Source organism: Silene latifolia, chromosome Y (assembly GCF_048544455.1).
Source record: "Silene latifolia isolate original U9 population chromosome Y, ASM4854445v1, whole genome shotgun sequence".
NCBI lineage: Eukaryota > Viridiplantae > Streptophyta > Magnoliopsida > Caryophyllales > Caryophyllaceae > Silene > Silene latifolia.
In genome coordinates, this window is record NC_133538.1 from 359,495,821 (window position 1) to 359,514,812 (window position 18,992).

Genomic DNA, 18,992 nt, shown 5'->3' on the forward strand with positions numbered 1-18,992 from the left:
GAAGGGGCGGAGTGAGACCCGCTAATTGTCTCATATCGGCTATATTAGTAGGATAGTTTAAATAAGGGTCCTAGTTTTGTCACCTCTTTACTCGGGACGAGCAAAGGTTCGGTTTGGGGATATTTGATGTGATCAATATTTGAGCATATTTAGTCCCCGAATTAGCCTCGTTCCTATGCTTTTTAGTGTATATTTGGGTCATTTACTATCTTTAGTCCTTTGTTTTGCATATTCTTTGAGGTTTTGTTTCCTTGGTAGGAGAGGAGTGCAAACCTTGCATTTTAATGGCAAAATAGAGCTAAATTGATCGAATATAACGACCAAGCATCAAAGATAAGACAAGACTAGAAGGCCTTTGTACATAATGTAGTAGATGGGCAATGATGAAGAAGATCCTTGCATCCCCGACAAAATCCCGGAGGATTATTGGAAGAAGAAAAGAAGAAAAGAAGCTGAACCAAGGTCCGAGCGTCTCACCCATCGGGACGCCCGTCCAGAAGCACCACAGACCGAGCGTCCAAGCTACCAGGCCGAGCGTCCAAGCGAAGCCCTATACAATCCACTCGTCCCGACCCTTTGGACGCTCATATTGTCCTCCAGAGAAACACGCCCCCTTTTTTCTTCATTCGGGATGCGCATATTTTTGAAAGACTAGCTAAAAGGAGACCCGCGTCTTTTATTGACAGGAGCGATTCCTCAAGGACTTAATCGTCATTTAAGCCCTTAGTAACCCTAATTTGTGCACCTAATCCCCACTATAAATACCCCATTAGTCTAATTAGATTATCATGTTCTTCTTATCAATCTTTAGTGTAGTTTATATTATTCTAATCTCTCTTTAATCTTGTAATCAACTTATAATCAAATCTTAATACAAATCTCATTTCCTTAATTTCTCTATTATTCATCTTTTATTCTGGGTAATTGAAGATTATTTGGGTTTATTGGGAGATTGACAACCTTCCATCAATCATCAAGTACTTATATTATTCTTTGCATTATTATTTTGGAATCATCATTAGGTATAATTCTATTAATCCCTTTTTAATTATTGTTAATCATCTTCATTTATTCATCATGTTTTGCTTTGTTAATATGATTGACAACCTTGTTAACATGTCAAACTTGATAATGAGTGAGTAGTTTCCTTAACTAGGGTTAATGGATAATTAGGAGAAACCAACATGGGGGATGATTCATGCTTAATTTAATATGTTCACATAATTTATTTGCTTGCTTGTTGTGATTTCAACTTATGCACATGTTATGTTTGATGAAATGCGAGCCTATGAATCCTTGCATTTTTTACCCATCACTTATCTTTTCAATGAGACTTTTAAGACATAAACCAACTCGAGTCTCATTAGACCATGCATATAGTTGAGTAGGGAGGATTAAGTCGACTTGTAGGTGTTGTACAATCTAATCGATTCGGCTCCGGGACCCAAACCTTCCTAGGATTGTAAGATATAAACCAACTCGATCCTATCACAACAATAATTGCTTGCTTATAATTTGAGAATATGTTTGTGTGATCAATGAAACCCCTATGAACCCATGACACCCTAATGCTTTTAATCAATTGTTTACATCTCATTTTAGTCATCTTGCTTGTTTACTTTTATTGTTATTTAGTTTAGTGATCTTCTTATCTCAACCCAAATTGTGACACCCCTAGACACCACTACTTGCAATCGAAAATCCTACATTAATACCCGTCCCTTGGGATCCGACCTTTACTTACCTATTTACTAGTAGTAGAGTTGTTTGTGAAGTTATAAATATTGTTTTGGTCTAGGTGCTCCTAACGACAAGTAACCGAAATCTAAGCTCAAAGCGGGCTTGACCAATTCTCCAACCTCCTTTACAATCACAAGATTGTACGTTAAATGAAATAAAAGTGTAAAACCCGCTAAATGTGTACATCGTCTTACAGAGAACAAACTAAACTTGACTTAAGACATGTAGTTAGCAAAGAATTACATCAAAAACATATCGAAACAACCGTTTATTAACTCCATAAACATAGTCGTTTATCAACCCAGACCACACTCCTGAAATCTCACAAGTACATTGATAAAGCACCAAAACATTAAATTTTTCACAAATTCTGTATATTTTTTGTGCTTCAGTAACATTTGAATTCTAACCTACTTTACCAAACCATGATATTGAACTTACACAATCCAATTTTTGGTCAGTTCAACTAAATATATTTGTAGACTCGATTACAAGGCAAAAATCCTAATCGAACAAAGGCAAATATCCTATACCGAACAAAGTTTATCACCAAGAAAATATATTTTTAATCTAAGCCAACATAAAATTACCACAGTATATAATAATAATCATCCATTACTTAACAACTAAAATATTAAGCACAAAATTAAGAGTATAAACTCAAAACATGTATTATACATAATCCCTAACAATTCACCCTAGAGGATTAGATACACCAGTAACTTTACAAGTAGGGCGTTTGTTCCCATCAAGTTCCTTGCATTTTCTTCGCTTCCAACTATATATATATAAAAAAAAAAGGCAATCAATCATTTGATACCATCAGATAAGAAAGCAAAAACCAAGACTGTATTGCTATCACACAAGTACTCCCAAGTCCTAATAAACGACCGTATAAAAAAAAGTTGCTCAGATTGCACTTTAATCTCTAAGCAAAGTGTCTTAGATTAAATTACTCTTAGGACTGACAAACAATAAATTACCTGGTCACGAGGAGCTTTCTGAACTAAGGATCCTTCTCGCAATACCCCATACTGGGCTGCTTCTGCCTAAAACAAATACAAAATGTCATTTGAATGAGTAAGAGCTATTCACGTGAAAGAAATATTTGACCGTTAGCAAAACAACCACTACAAACCACAAGATTTTGTTCTCCGTACAAGCCATAATCCTATGATATTTAATCAAATATCTTGAACACGACCTACATTACTCGAATGTATATTCAAAGCCAGATTAAGGAATACAGATGATTTCGATAAAAGTTCTAAACAACATCCAAAAAATCACTTTTCCTATTCAGCTATTAAGATTCATAGTTCATGCGTCCCCGGAGATAGACACTTAATGGTGGATATGCAGTGGACTCTTTAGTCCTTGTCGGTGCTGAATCATGGATCGGGATAGACAATTGAGAACGAAACAGTTAGTATGGATAAATAATACTCCCTCCGTACCAGACCAAAGGTAACACTTACTATAAACGGACGTACCACACCAAAGGTAATATTCCTTATTTGGCCCACAATATTACCAAGTTATCCTTATACCCATTTGATATTTACACAAAATGCCATTACATACCCCACCTACCAACCCACAATTAAACCCACAATTACATACCCCACCTATTTTTTCCATCTTTACCCTTACTTTTTCCACTTTTTCTTAAATACTCCAATTTTTCCTACGTTACCTTTGGTGTGGTACGGAGGGAGTAGCACAGAGGAAGCATCAAATGAAAATGTGAAATCCATCAAATGAAAAAGAGAAATCGCCTTTTTTTTCCTTGTTAGTTGCAAGGTTAGACTGTTATTTTGAATAGATATAAGGTGAAAGTGAATAAAACTTATCTAAAGTTTACCAAAACAAAGCTAAAATCAATAACTATTGGATGACTAACCATCTTTCACTCGTTTTAGCCCCAACAATATTAGTATTACCTATGTGTCCTATTATCATATTTACGACGATGTCATGGTCAAATGGAGTCAAGGAAATTTCCTCCCTAAAAGATGAATGAACAACAGAGCTGAACTTAATGGTACAGTAATTGTACATGAAAAGAATCGCAAGAAGCCGACAAGAGTAATGACGACGACATGAAAATATATAAGATTCAGACACCAACAGGAAATCTTAACTCAGAAATCCAAGGACCAACTCATCCTATCCTAATCAATAGCTTGTTCCATTTTCTTTTCCCCCTTAGATTTATAGATGTACTTTCCAAGTCTAGCCACCAACTTATATGTTTCTAGCGGCCAAATGAAAGATTCTCGTAAGTATGTCAAACAAGCAACTAAAGAACAATGCAGAATATAAAATAAACATGGCATGAAGTTAATGATCAGAAAGAATTCAAGCACAAGATATCCCTCCATAAATACATAAAGTAAATAACTGCTTCCACCACTGGGGCTTGACCCGATAAAAGTAACAATAAAAATATTTGATTATAGCAACAGCTTAAGTCGAATGTCATCACAAGTCGGATTTGAGGCCAAATACAAGTCAGAAGTGATTTATTTAGTACTCCCTCTGTCCCAACTATTTGTTTAAATTTCCACAGTTAGTATGAGGACTCCCGAGTAGGGTGACCTTTTTTATATGGTCGCAGATTAGGAGTACTTATTTTCATAAAAGCCGATACAACATTCAACACACGAGTAATTCTAAGACATTCTTTATAATTCATACATTTGGTAGATAGCTCAATCCAGATGTACGGAACAAATATTACAATAATTACTACCAAATCAATTTTATGGTGAGCTTACTATCCTAGAACCAGATTGTGAACTTAAAGCTCCTTTATAATTTAATTGTTCACATTGATTTGTTAAGTCCATTATCCAGAAATCAAGTCATGTAGAGAAAAAACACATGATGTTCAGCATCTACACTATTAACAATATCGATAGTAAGCATGAGATATTGGGAAGAGCATCAAATTAAACGGCGGTACATGGCACTTTAACAACAAAAAGCTAACCGATCAAAGGTAATGTGTGTCTTACTTTGTTGTGATGGAAGATCTCCTGCTTTGAAGACGTAAATTCATCATCGGCAACAATTAATTACAGACAATATACAAATTGATACAATATCCAAATGAAGACGTAAATTCATCATCGGCAACAATTAATCAATCATATGTTACTCAATGATACAATATCCAAATGAAAACAATTACAACTCTCAAAACTGATCGAAAATCAATCTCTAACCACAATCTAACCTAATACACAAGATACTAAGCTCAATAAGATCTAGGTCAAACAAGATAAATAAATTAAGATCAAACAATGAGGATTTACCTTTCGAGTCGACTCGACGCCTGGTGCTAAGTCCATCGCTGACATTAAAATTTGCAGAAAATCAGAGAAAGGAGATAAAACAAAGGTGTGACTGTGAAAAAGACCAGAGAAAAGGCAAAGAGATGAAGTTGAAATTTACAGATTTGCGGGAAATGGGGCATGATTTTCTAGGTGTTGAGAGAGAAAAGGAAAGACGGAGAGAAAGGTAGGGATTGTGTGGGTGGGGAATATCGAAGAGGGAAACAAAAAGTGAAGGAAAAAAAGGGAAAAAAAAGTGAAAGCGCAAAAACGACGTCGTGTAGTACTGTTCATTTGAACGTTAAACTTACTAAGGGACATTTAGAATAAGGTAGGTAGATAGAAGTAATATATCCGTAACGAAAACAGTCGGGCCACACGTGACAGAGTTGTTTCCGTTTCTTTCCTTTGGAATATACCCACTAAATTGGACCGTTTCCCATACTAATCCCCTATATCCGTACTTCCTCTCTCTTTCGTCCCTTTCATAAATCCCGGAATTCCGTTTTTTTTTTCGTAAAGTTTACGCTCGTCTTCATTTTTCCCATACACCTCCTTCCCCTCTCCCCTTTTGCCGTGCTATAAAATTCACAAAAATAAAACTCGTCCGATTTACTCCTACAACATCATTTCATTTTCTTCAAAGTTTACTAAAATTCCAACATATTATTTTCAACTATAGCTTCCTTTAAGTTACCTTAAAGATTTCATATGATTTTCTTTCTGTTTTCGTATTAAAAATATCTTCCTTGTGATTAGTTTTACGCAAGTTTTCTGTGTTATTTATTACTCCCTCCTATTCACTGTTTTCTTCCCTATTTCCTTAAACGGATTATTCAAATTTTCTTCCCCTTTTTTATTTTGGAAACTTTACTTTTATTTTATTCATTCCTTTATCCTATCACCAAACCTCACCCAACTTTTACTCTTATTTTATTCATCTCTCTCTCCTATCACCAAACCCCACCTAACTCACAATTCCCTATTTAATTCCTAACTAGTTGAAAAGCCCGTGCGATATCGCACGGGGTTCCCAATAGGATTATATGCTAAAATATATACTAAAGTTGATAAAAAAAAGTTCAACTATGTTGAATCATTGATGAAAAAAAAATAGTGGTTGGTTTAGTTGATCACCGATGAATTATTAGTGTTTTTAACATAAAAGTTTTGTCATTCAATAGTATAATATCAAGTGACATAGTTATAGTATGTTGTTAGTTTTTTCATTGTTACCGGCACAACTGGTTTTTAATTAAAATAATGATATGAATGTTATGTAAAACAATAGGTGTCAAGATTATATATATTTAGTATGTTCAGAGAAAATGTTAAATCTCTTACAACATAATTTTTAATTTTACCTTGACTATTTTTACAATTAAGAGTATTTGCTCCCTATATATCTTTCGCAAAATCAAATCCAAAATGAATTTCAACAGAATTAGTAGTCTCTAAACAACAATCAAAAATATTTGTGATTGCATTAAATAGAATGCAGGGGTCAGGGGGGCTTAGTAGTATCATCTTTGGCAACATAATTTAGTAGTTTATGGCATCACTAAAATCATTGGGTTATCAAGTTAGTATTTTATGGCAACGCTGAAAGCGTTGGTTTAGGTTACCATGGTCTAATAACAGAAAAATTTTAAATTTAACAAAAAAGTCAAATCGTGCTGAAAATGGGAGCAAACAAAATTTCGGGGGTTGATTTAGATGAGGATCGATTAATCATCAGTTCCAATAACAAAAACGCAATGAAAACGTTTTAGCATTTGGTATTAACTATATCACTTGTATAACATTCATAGATATAGTTGAATTTTAGAGTTATCGTTCTTATTGTTTCACGCACCATTAACTTTTTACCGAAATAGTCTTTGACTATGTATACTTAAGACTACTTATCATGTGGAGTTTCATGCAAAATATTTAATACGACACCTAATTTTGTAAATTTGTGAAAATTTCTTTGTAAACAATGTTCTTCGTGTGGCCTTAATACCTTTGGTCTCTATCATCAATGAGAACCTAAATCCCTCGGATGACAATGTTTTTTATGCTTTTACGTAAATTTGACCATTACTAAATACTTGTTTCGGAACATAAACAAGAGTCCATGACTCTTGCTTATTGTCATGGTGTAGAACGGGTTCAATATATATTGTCTCCGCATAAGAACGAAAGGAATCTTTGCATCCGAGGAAGTCATTACTATCCTCGGGTTAAGTACATTTTGTCGACTTTGAAACTTGTAATTATCTTCCCTTCTACTACGAATTTTCCAAGGCGATTTATAATAAGACAAATCCCCTTACATAATCCTCTTGCAGAGTTAATGTTCCTCAATTCTCAACAACATAATCAGCATACCGCACTTGGTCTAAGACTCACCTTGCTTCTTAAACAAATCATTATGAGTTATATTATAAAAAATCATCATGGATACTCCCTTCCCTTCTTAAACATCTTCCAACTTGTTTTTTAGGGGTCAAACATTAATAACTTTGACCATTAATATGTCTAAAATCATGGTCAAACTACCCCATTGATGACTGTGTAAAAGCAATACAAACGATCATTGCAAAGAAGATGCAGTATATTTAGTCAATTCCTAAAAGTAATGAATTTTGCTCCCAAAATATAACCCGACCAAAATACTCTGTCAAGTCTCGCAGAACAAAAAAACGACTCCTAAAAGCAAGGATGTCATACGGGGGAGGGGACATGACCAAAATACAAACCATTTTTATTCTTAGCTAACATTTATTTTGAACAAATTACTTATTATTTTGTTCCTCGTGATGATGGGCTATATACATACTTTGCGTTACAAATTTACAATGTCTAATTGCTAATATTTATTCTGAACCAATAACTATTTATTCTATTAATCAATTAATAAAATTTAAAAAAAAAGAACTTTAGATCAATCCTAACAATAGGCTGAAAAGCAAGTAAACATGCCAAGAATAAAACATCAAAAACAAATCAATTTGATATGAGGATGGTTCGAAGATCATGAAAAATCTCATATGGCCTTGTTCCCAAGAAATAAGCTTAAGCTTATTTGACCAAAATTTCATTTATCTTAATTTTTTGTAAGTATTTGGTAGATAAATTATTTACCAAAATAAGAGTAACATATGAGAAAGCTACCAATTTTTTAATCCTTCTATTTATAATATTAAATATGAAGTACTTATAGAGACGAGGTGGACAGTCAAGCTGGAACACACTTATAGGGAAACTAATAGAGCCGCTGATTTCTTAGCAAACTTTGGGATCAATTCGGGTTCCTTCATTATGCACTTAGACGCTCCTCTTCCTGAGCTATGTTCGATCCTTCGGGAGGATGTTTTTGGCGTCGCTTTTCCTCGTGTTATTATTAGTAGTTAGTTTTCGGGGCTTCGCCCCTCATTTGTACCAAAAAAAATATGAAGTACTTATTATGTCATTTTACCAAAAAATCAATTACCTTTCGGTTAATTAGTAAAATATATACATACATCAAAAATTCAAAAAATCAATATACTTTAAAAGTTTTCGAATACATCAAAAATTCAAAAAAACCAATATACTTTAAAATCTTTCGAAGGCTGCATAATCTTTGATCATCTATCTCAAATTTTACCCCTATATACATAGAAATCTAAGTAAATATAAATTTAATTAAAAATATGAGTAAATAGAATTCCACCTAGTATGTAAAACCAATACTAAAACACAAAGATACATGGTTGAGTAAATACTACGTAGTGCACAAGCAAGATTTGGTTAAACTAAAACATAATGTGCGTTAATTTGATTTAATTAATTAATGACCATAACATATGTACTGTAACACCCCGTAAATTCGAAGACCTTTATTATATTTTAAAAGTAATATTTTAATCTATTTTAATTTAATATTAATTTATTTGAAATAAAATCTATTTGATAAAATATAATCTTATTTTATTTTGAAGAAATGTAATTATTTTTGATAGTTTAAAAATGTTTAAAAGTGATTTAAACTATATTTAAACCTTTTCCTTTGATAAAATAGATTTCGGATAAAAGTCGTAAAATCGGGATTTTCCCATTTCTTACGGTCGTTGGGTAAACGAGTTTGGATATTGGGCATATGAGTACTTAATCTTTTAGTAAAATCGTGTTTAAGAACTTTATTTTTCTCGGAAATCGCGTTCGACAAATATTTCTAATTTCCGTCGAAACGAACCAAAACGTAAACAAATGACCCATCTCTCATGCCTTTGGCTGGTTACCTACCCTCCATTTTTCTCCTCTTCCAATTTTCATTTCCTCCATAACTCAATCTATCTCCTCCTTCTCTCAAACACCAAATTTCTCTCAAAATAACCTCCTTACAATCCCTAAATCCACCATAACTTCTTCATTTCTCCACCAGATCGCATAAAAATTATATATTCGGAATCCTCTCTTCAATCCTCATCTACTAGTAAGCTTTATTTTCATTTCCCCCAAATTTTGTTTAAGACACTTTTTTTTAGGGTTTCGAATTTAAGCTTAATAATTGTGTTTTTGTTGTTCTTATAGGTGAAGAATTTGAAGATGAGTTAGGTGACTCATATGTTGTTGAAGATGAAGAGTAATTTTCGGTTTTAGAAGCTTTCTCAAGTTATTACTTGTCTCTTTGCTAGCTTAAGGTAACTATTCCGAGTTACTCGACGAATTAATGTCACATTAGTAGTTGTATTTGTTGTTTGTTGTTTGTTGTTGTTGTTTGTTGTTGTTGTTGTTGTTTGTTGTTGTTTGAGATGATCTTATTGATAAATGAATGAATGGAGTAAGATGAGTATGCTTATGTTTAATTTATGTTAACCATTTGTATATTATTGTTTAGAACAAATTTGGATGAGGAATTATGTGTTGTGACAAGTTCGCGTGTTGGCTGGAACGCGTCAGTACCGGACCGAGACGTTTTCCAATGTTTCCAAAAATATGACAGATTGAACGGCATCGAAAAATTAGGTGGTTTAGCCACTTGAATCACTCAATTCGGAGTCTGTATGAATAAACAGCGTCGTTTTATCGATAAAATTTATAGAAAAGTTTACCCTTGTGTGAAAACCGTGAAAACAGGTACTGTTCACAGACCCGTGGTACTGTTCACAGCAGTGAAACAGACCCGTGACGGGCATGCGCAGGCCCGTGCTTGACCCGGGGTTGGTCCGTGACTTTGGGGTCGGGTTTTGGGGTTTAATGTTGAATGTTTGAGTTCTTTGGAGTATGTTTTTAAGCATGGTAGTACTTTTAGCATGTGATTAGTTTTATTATGCTAAAATTATGTTGAATTAGCCATTTTTGTAAATTAAAATAAAGTCTTTAGTTTGATAGCATTCACATGTTAAGAATTGAAATTTAGCATGAGAATGACATTGTGATAATTGGTTGAGTTAGGCCAAAATGAGCAATTTTATTATGATAGAATATTGTTGAGATAATCATTTTATAAGTTGGTTGTTTTTAATTATGTTGAAAATATTCACATGATAGAAATTAGAATGATGCATGAGAAAGACATTGTAATGAATATTATGATTTGGGCCAAAAATAGGCCAAGACTACGAGTGGGCAGTTGACCAACGAGTTTGGTCAAACTAGGTTTAAACCGGTCAGCCTCGATTTGACCAATGACCCGTCGCGGGACTAGGGTCGAGGGTTTGTCTTTGAGGTGAGATTGGTTGTTATTGGAGGTTTTATGTTATGCCTAGATATTTGTAATTATCATTTCACATGTTGGTTGTTGGATGATTTGGTTGCCTTATACTTGAGTCTTCTTGTCTTGTTGCCATTTTAGCTTATTCTCATGGATTATGATATTGATGGTTAGCTATAATTTGGTTATTGATGACATTGAGGATATGGTTGGATTGTCTCATTTGAATAGACATTTATATAGCCTTTCACATGATAGAATGTTAGCATTATGTTTGAAAGTTGGAGTCTTTGCCCCTCTTATGGTTAAGTGGGTGTCCTACTTGTCTTAAGTGTTGTAGGCTAAAGCATTCGATTTGGGACTAGGTCCTAGGTGAGTGACTTCGGTCGATGTCATAGATAGGCCCTTATAGTCTTTGACGAGTGTATGTTCACAGCTTAATAGCCTTTGTGTCTTAGCTTGGTGGGCTTATATCCAAGTTAGGGCATGACCTCCTGACGTACTCTTAGAAGTATGTGGTCAGCTTAAGTACTAGCCAACCCTTTGGTGGACTCCTTAGGGGTACTCATGTGTGTGATCATGGGTCTTGGATGCGGTATTTTCCGCATGTCGCTTGGTCTGCGCAGGTTTAGGACTAGGGTGTTTACCTTACCTCGTGGTATAGACTCGAGTTACAGAGTGACAATTGACTGTACTAGGAACTTATGCTTGTCTCTAGATATATTGTCCTTTCTTGTTTGGTGATTCTATGAATCATAGAAGGTGAGATGCAAGCCGGCTATGGTTGATAGAGTTTGGATTCCTGGATGTTATGTGATTCATATGATAGTGTAGTATGAGTCGGTCTAGTATTCACATGCTAGGACTATGTGTTGTTATATTGTTGTTCACATGATAAGCACGATTGTCTAGCATCTATATGTTAAGGCTATGTGTTATTCATATTCATATTCTTATGTTTATATGTTATATTAATTATGACATTTCGTGGCTGGGAGAACTCGGAGTTACTCCGCACTGACTGTGGCTTTCGTATTTGTATAAAATGCGATTGACAGGTAGGTGATGCATATATGGGGTACATGGACGAGCTAGCGAGCAAAGTAACCTTGGGACCTAGATTGGCTTCATTTCTTTGTGACCCTTAAACACTTTTTATGTCATATACTTCTAGGGACATATGTCTCCCTTTTTCATATTTGGGTTGTATAACTTTGTTTCGCGACTTTAGCGATGTTTTATTTGTGAGATTTACTTTAGACCTTGCATGTTTGACACCTTCCCATTTGAATATTTTTATAACAGGTTCAGGTTTTAAAAATTACAGGTTTTTACCCAAATGAACCTATTACAAACATATCCATGCAGTTTTTATCTAGAATTATGTGTTTACTTTTCCACAATGAATGAGGGTGTCACAGTTGGTATCAGAGCATATTTGCTCCCGACGCACGTTTGTGCACCCCAATATAAATAACTTGACCTTCAAATAATAGACTCGAGAGATGGGTAGGATGGGTAGACTTAGGACCTTATGTTGTAGTCTCTTTGCGATTGCTATTTATTAGGTTCTAATTAGTGTTCTCTTTTGCAATATGGCTCCTACAAGAAACGTTGATAATGCAATCTTACAAGCTCTTACTCAGATTCTCCAGAACCAGCAAGACATACAACAAAACCTACAAAACCAACCTCCTCCTCCTCCCCCTCCTCAGTTTCCAGAAGGTGAAAGACCCGGTTCTTACACTTGGGTGGCAAGTCAATTGACTCGAAACAAGACTCAAACTTATGGTGGTGAAGTAGACCCGGTGGCACTCACCGAATGGTTTCGTGATTTGGAGAAAAGCTTTGCCTTGTATATTGTTCGTGAAGAAGACAAGGTGAAATTGGCTTCTCACTTCCTTGTGAAAGAAGCTGATAGATGGTGGACCATGACTAGTCCTACTTCCACTCTTGAGCCTGGTTTTGGTTGGGATCGCTTTAAGGATCTAGTTGAGGCTAGGTTCTATCCAAAAGAGCTAAAACAACAAAGGCTTAAAGAGTTTATGAATTTGAAGCAAGGGAGTCTTTCTGTCCAAGCCTTTACCGACAAGTTCAATGAACTTGCTCACTATGCTTCTAGACTTGTCAAAAATGAAGAAGAAAAGGCTTTCTTTTACCTTGACAAGCTTACTCCAAAGCTTAAGAGCTTAATCCGTAGGGATTCTACTTCCTTTGTCTCAATTTATGATGATGCATTATGGGCCGAGAGCTCTATTCGGGCTATTGATGAAGAGGCCCATGCTTCTCGTACTTCCCTTGGCAAGAGGCCACTCTACTCCACTTCTAGGCCTTATGTTGCTCCTTCTAGACCCTTTGTGCCTACTTCTTCCCCCTCTTATCCTAACAAGAAGAGGTTTGTTCCGAGTGGACAAGCAAATCAAGGTGCTCGTGTTCTATCTCTTAGCAACGACAAAAATCCTAAGGGTCGTATGTGCTATCATTGTAAGAAGCCTTTGCATCCCGGAATTCGTTGCTTTGATAAGCAAATTGTGTGTTTCTCTTGCAACAAGCCTGGACACAAGGCTAATGAGTGTCCTGAGAAGAAGACTACTACTACTCCTGCTGTCCCTGAGAGGCCGAGAGGTCGCATCTTTGTGATGAGCCGTGCTTGAGGCCGAGGCACACCTGACATAGTCACCGGTACGTTCTTAATATTTGATGTCCCTTGTTTGGTTTTATTTGATACCGGTGCTTCTTTGTCATTTATATCGATGAAATTCTCCGACAAGTTACCTCTTGAACCTTCACTTGGAGATAGTACATCAATATCTTTACCCTCCGGCGACATCTTCTCTTGTTCTTATTTTTATTCGGATGTCCCTATATCGATAGCGGGATCTATTTTCCCGGCTAATCTCCTTCGATTTCCACTTGAGGAGTTTGATGAAATTTTGGGCATGGATTGGTTATCTACCTATCATGCTCGATTTGAATGTCGAGATCAAAAGATTGTTCTTAAAAGCCCTTTGGGTACTCGCGTATCTTATCAAGGGGTTAGAAAGCAAACAGGTGTGAAGTTGATCTCAGCTATGAAGATGGTGAATGCTTTGAAGAAGGGTCATCAAGCATTCCTATGTGTAGTGACTACTTCTAATTCTCCTTCTCTTCCTCCCTTGAAGGATGTTCCCGTTGTTTGTGAATTTCCGGATGTATTTCCCGATGAATTACCCGGGATTCCTCCTGAAAGAGATGTTGAATTTTCTATTGACCTAGTTCCCGGAACCGGTCCTATTGCTAAAGCTCCTTATCGTATGGCACCTTCCGAATTGAAAGAGTTGAGAGTTCAACTTGATGACTTGATTGAGAAAGGCTTTATTAGGCCTAGTGCTTCTCCTTGGGGTTCCCCCGTCCTCTTTGTAAAGAAAAAGGATGGATCTATGCGACTTTGCATTGATTATAGTGAACTCAATCGTGTGACAATCAAGAACAAGTATCCGCTTCCACGAATTGATGATCTCTTTGACCAATTGCGTGGTGCTTCTACTTTTTCCAAGATTGACCTCCGATCGGGTTATCATCAAATTCCGGTTCGTGAGTCCGATATTCCTAAGACTGCTTTCAGCACGAGATATGGTCATTTCGAATTTAAAGTGATGCCTTTCGGATTGACTAATGCGCCTGCTATCTTCATGGATCAAATGAATCGTACCTTTAGTGAGTACCTCGATAAGTGTGTGGTGGTGTTCATTGATGATATCTTGATTTTCTCAAAGAATGATGAAGAACATGCCCTACACCTCCGTATCATTTTAGACATTCTACATCGTCAAAAATGGTATGCTAAGTTCTCGAAATGTGAATTTTGGTTGCATCAAGTAACTTTTCTTGGACATGTCATATCCAATGATGGTGTTATGGTAGATCCTTCTAAGATTGAGGCCGTTGTTGATTGGAAGAGTCCAAAAAATGTGACTGAGATTCGAAGCTTTCTCGGCTGGGCGGGTTATTACCGTCGATTCGTGAAAGATTTCTCTAAGTTAGCTAGACTGATGACTCAATTGTTGAAGAAGGAGTCTAAGTATGTGTGGACCGATGAGTGTGAGAATGCCTTCTTAGAGTTGAAGACTAGGTTGACTACCGCTCCGGTGTTGACCTTACCTGAGGATGGTGTGGACTACGATGTTTATTGTGCTGCTTCAAAGCATGGCCTAGGTTGTGTCTTGATGCAAAACCGAAGGGTTATTGCTTATGCTTCTCGACAGCTGAGAGTTCACGAGGTGAACTATCCGACTCATGATCTTGAATTAGCCGCCGTGGTATATGCCTTGAAGACATGGAGGCATTACCTTATTGGAGTTCATTGCCGCATTTATACCGATCATAAGAGTTTGAGGTGTATCTTTACCCAGAAAGAATTGAATATGAGGCAAAGAAGATGGCTAGAGTTGGTGAATGATTATGATGCCGAGTTGATTTATCATGAAGGAAAAGCAAATGTGGTGGCCGATGCCTTGAGTAGGAAGACTAGTCACTCTTTGAGCACTATCCGTGTGGTACCTGATGAACTTACCACGGAATTTCAAAAGTTAGGGATAAGCCTTGTTGGGAAGGGATTTGACTATCTTAGTGCCTTGAGTGCAGAACCCGACTTTTACCGTGAGATCCGTACTTGCCTACCTGAGGATGCTACTTTCAGGTCCATTCAAGCAAAAATCCAACTTGGGCAAGCTAAGGATTGTGTGGTGGATAGTGATGGATACCTTCGTTACCAAGGTAGGATGTATGTTCCGAAAGTAGCCGAGTTGAGGAAGAAGATCCTTGATGAAGCTCACCTTTCTCCTTACTCTATTCATCCTGGTGGTGACAAGATGTATAAAGACTTGAGATTACAGTTCTGGTGGCCTAGGATGAAGATTGATGTCCTAGAGTATGATAGCAAGTGTCTTACCTGTCAGAAAGTGAAGATCGAGCATCAGAAACCCGGAGGTTTGCTACAACCTTTGGATGTTCCCCTTTGGAAGTGGGAGTCCATTTCCATGGACTTTGTGATGGCTTTACCTAAGACTGCTAGCGGAAAAGATGCTGTTTGGGTGGTTTTTGATCGATTGACAAAATGTGCTAGGTTTATACCTATCAAGGAGACATGGAAATTAGATGTCCTAGCTGGTGCCTACGTGAAAGAGATAGTACGCTACCATGGAGTGCCTAAGGATATAGTTTCAGATCGTGACCCTAGATTCTGTTCCCGTTTCTGGACTGCTTTGCAAGAAGCCATGGGTAGTAAGCTACTGATGAGTACCGCTTTTCATGCCGCTACAGATGGGCAGACTGAGAGGACTATCCAGACTTTAGAGGACCTCCTCCGTGCTTGTGCTTTAGACTTCCACACTTCTTGGGAGAAATGTTTACCTCTTGTCGAATTCTCCTACAACAATAGCTATCATTCCTCTATCAAGATGTCACCTTATGAAGCTTTGTACGGTAGGAAGTGTCGTAGTCCTGTTTGTTGGGATCAAGTCCAAGATGCTCATGTGTTGGGACCCGATTTGGTGGACTGAGACCATCAATCGAGTTCGATCATTCGAGAGCGTATGAAAACCGCTCAAGACCGACAGAAATCTTATGCCGATGTCCGTCGTCGACCACTTGCCTTTGAGGTTGATGATCGAGTGTTCCTTAAGGTATCACCTATGAAAGGGGTGAAACGGTTTGGTGTGAAAGGAAAGCTGAGTCCCAAATACATTGGACCTTTCCGTGTGCTTGAGAAGATTAGCCCCGTTGCTTACTGTTTGGAGTTGCCCCCGAATTTGAGCAAGGTTCATAATATCTTCCATGTATCTCAGTTGAGGAAGTACATTAGTGATCCGAGCCATGTTATTCAAGAAGAAATCCCAGATTTGGAACCTAACTTGGCTTTGGAAGAAAGGCCGATCCGAATCCTCGAAAGGGCAAACAAGCAACTGAGAAACAAAGTGGTACCCCTAGTTCGTATCCTTTGGCGTTGTGGAAATGTCGAAGAAGAAACTTGGGAGCCTGAATCTTCTATGTTAGCTAAATATCCCGAACTTTTCTCGTGAGGTAATTCTCTTTCCTTTATCTATTCTTGTGAGTTTTAGCTATCCTTTCGAGTGTTCCTCTCCTTCTCTTAAATACTCTCCGCGTTAGTAGTCCTTGCCTAGTTGTTTAAAAGTCGTAGTTAGAGTTTGGTCATAGCTAGTGGAGTTATTATCCTTATTATAGAGTTACGAACTAAAGACTTTTGGAAATGTTTTAATGTTTTCCACTGGTTTTAACGTCAATGAGTGGTAAAGCTCGTTATTGGAGACGTCCGATAATTGGTTTTATCATTTGTTGGTGTAAAAAAAAAATATATATATATATTTATGTCTTTGATTTGGAAGGTTGATGTTCTTGGACGGCCGACGAGGATATTCCGTTCCATTGAAAAGACACTTATATTTCATACGTTCATATTTTGAAGATTTTGTTTACTTGATTTTAAAGAGATAGACCTACATATATACAATGTTCCTTCTTCTAAGTTTCGGGGACGAAACTTCTTAAAAGGAGGGATGATTGTAACACCCCGTAAATTCGAAGACCTTTATTATATTTTAAAAGTAATATTTTAATCTATTTTAATTTAATATTTATTTATTTGAAATATAATCTATTTGATAAAATATAATCTTATTTTATTTTGAAGAAATGTAATTATTTTTGATAGTTTAGAAATGTTTAAAAGTGATTTAAACTATATTTAAACCTTTTCCTTTGATAAAATAGATTTCGGATAAAAGTCGTAAAATCGGGATTTTCCCATTTCTTACGGTCGTTGGGTAAACGAGTTTGGATATTGGGCATATGAGTACTTAATCTTTTAGTAAAATCGTGTTTAAGAACTTTATTTTTCTCGAAATCGCGTTAAACGAATATTTCTAATTTCAAACGAAAACGAACCAAAACGTAAACAAATGACCCATCTCCCATGCCTTTGGCTGGTTACCTACCCTCCATTTTTCTCCTCTTCCAATTTTCATTTCCTCCATAACTCAATCTATCTCCTCCTTCTCTCAAACACCAAATTTCTCTCAAAATAACCTCCTTACAATCCCTAAATCCACCATAACTTCTTCATTTCTCCACCAAATCGCATAAAAATTATATATTCGGAATCCTCTCTTCAATCCTCATCTACTAGTAAGCTTTATTTTCATTTCCCCCAAATTTTGTTTAAGACACTTTTTTTTAGGGTTTCGAATTTAAGCTTAATAATTGTGTTTTTGTTGTTCTTATAGGTGAAGAATTTGAAGATGAGTTAGATGACTCATATGTTGTTGAAGATGAAGAGTAATTTTGGGTTTTAGAAGCTTTCTCAAGTTATTATTTGTCTCTTTGCTAGCTTAAGGTAACTATTCCGAGTTACTCGACGAATTAATGTCACATTAGTAGTTGTATTTGTTGTTTGTTGTTTGTTGTTTGTTGTTTGTTGTTGTTGTTGTTGTTGTTGTTTGTTGTTGTTGTTGTTGTTTGTTGTTGTTTGAGACGATCTTGTTGATAAATGAATGAATGGAGTAAGATGAGTATGCTTATGTTTAATTTATGTTAACCATTTGTATATTATTGTTTAGAACAAATTTGGATGAGGAATTATGTGTTGTGACAAGTTCGCGTGTTGGATGGAACGCGTCAGTACCGGACCGAGACGTTTTCCAATGTTTCCAAAAATATGACAGATTGAACGGCATCGAAAAATTAGGTGGTTTAGCCACTTGAATCACTCAATTCGGAGTCCGTATGAATAAATAGCGTCGTTTTATCGATAAAATTTATAGAAAAGTTTACCCTTGTGTGAAAACCGTGAAAACAGGTACTGTTCACAGACCCGTGATACTGTTCACAGCAGTGAAACAGACCCGTGACGGGCCGCGGCAGGCCCGTGCTTGACCCGGGGTTGGTCCGTGACTTTGGGGTCGGGTTTTGGGGTTTAATGTTGAATGTTTGAGTTCTTTGGAGTATGTTTTTAAGCATGGTAGTACTTTTAGCATGTGATTAGTTTTATTATGCTAAAATTATGTTGAATTAGCCATTTTTGTAAATTAAAATAAAGTCTTTAGTTTGATAGCATTCACATGTTAAGAATTGAAATTTAGCATGAGAATGACATTGTGATAATTGGTTGAGTTAGGCCGAAATGAGCAATTTTATTATGATAGAATATTGTTGAGATAATCATTTTATAAGTTGGT